Source organism: Amblyomma mixtum, chromosome 3 (genome assembly GCF_055824585.1).
Source record: "Amblyomma mixtum isolate Tamu chromosome 3, ASM5582458v1, whole genome shotgun sequence".
Taxonomy (NCBI): Eukaryota; Metazoa; Arthropoda; class Arachnida; order Ixodida; family Ixodidae; genus Amblyomma; species Amblyomma mixtum.
Genome location: NC_143014.1, coordinates 429,250,162 through 429,251,257, shown reverse-complemented (window position 1 = coordinate 429,251,257; position 1,096 = coordinate 429,250,162). Strand labels below are relative to the sequence as shown.

Here is a 1,096-nt window from a genome sequence, read left to right as displayed (position 1 = left end):
CGAGGCCAGTGGGCAGCAAAAAAGGGGGTCGGCTGGCAACAGAAAATGCTTTGCGATTGGGGCATGGTGATTCATAGATTGTGCGGTAAGTCTGCACAGTCAGAAAGAAATCTAAAGGGCAACGCACTCTCGTGCTGTGCATTGCACACCGTCGTCTTCATCAACTTCCATCTGCGGCGCGAACAGAGCAGATCAGAGCTTAGGCTGAGTCTAACGTCGTTGCCAGACGTGCCGACGACCCGGAAAGCAAAACCGTGAGCCAACCAGGCTGAACACACGTGTACACGGTTTAACTACGTTAAAACCCTACCACCTTTTTTTATTACTATTCTGTTTTTCTGCGAAAAAAATAAAGAAACGGAAAAGCGAGAAAAAAGAAGTAAGAAATCGATGACGGCGACAGGTGGCGCCACAGCTGCTGGAAGTGTGCAAACGCACTCAGGTGTTTCAGGTGCGTTTCAACAATTTTGTTCTTCTCGAAGGCTCAGTAAGCAACACAATAATTAATATTCTCGCGCTAAGTTACCATTAATGGCTAATCTGCTTAAAACTGGTGCTCAGAATTTAGTTGTTGGATTTATAATTAACTCGTTACATAAAGACTCACTGTCAACCGTATGGCGGTCGCAGACGATGAGCTCTTCGGGCCTTGCATCTGTGCGGCATACTTACCTGGTGCTGAGGCGTCCTCGGTCAGGACGGAGGACCCTCCAGGGCGAGGCGTGGGCATTGCACTGCGCCTGCGCTGACCTCTGCCACTGCTTCAATCGAGGCAGGTGGAGCATGTAATTTTTGGTAGTGGGGGGCTGCGTGCGCGCGGTACCCCCAACCATGATCAAATGCAAAAATCAGAACGTATAAGCCTGGATGGAGTTCACAAGTGATGCAGCGCTTCTGTTAAAGGGCTTGATATTTCTCAGCACGGTAAGGCAGGAGCACATCTAGGAGTCGGTGCGGAGAGGGAAATTAGAGGAATTCAGAAGCTCACTGGAGAACAAAACATAGGTACGGACAATGAGAGAGAGAAAAAACTTCATTCGGGGCATGTCTTTGGGTCTCCGCACGACCGCACTGCACTCAAGCAAGCACAGACAGA

General features: G+C 49.5%; 1 non-coding gene across 1 annotated transcript; it reads left to right on the top strand.

Annotated features, from left to right (window-relative positions):
- Nucleotides 1-664: 664 nt before the first annotated feature.
- LOC149358056 (U1 spliceosomal RNA) lies at nucleotides 665-828 on the top strand. The gene has a single exon (XR_016291964.1). It is a non-coding gene; the product is annotated as a U1 spliceosomal RNA (small nuclear RNA).
- The last annotated feature ends 268 nt before the right edge of the window (nucleotides 829-1,096 follow it).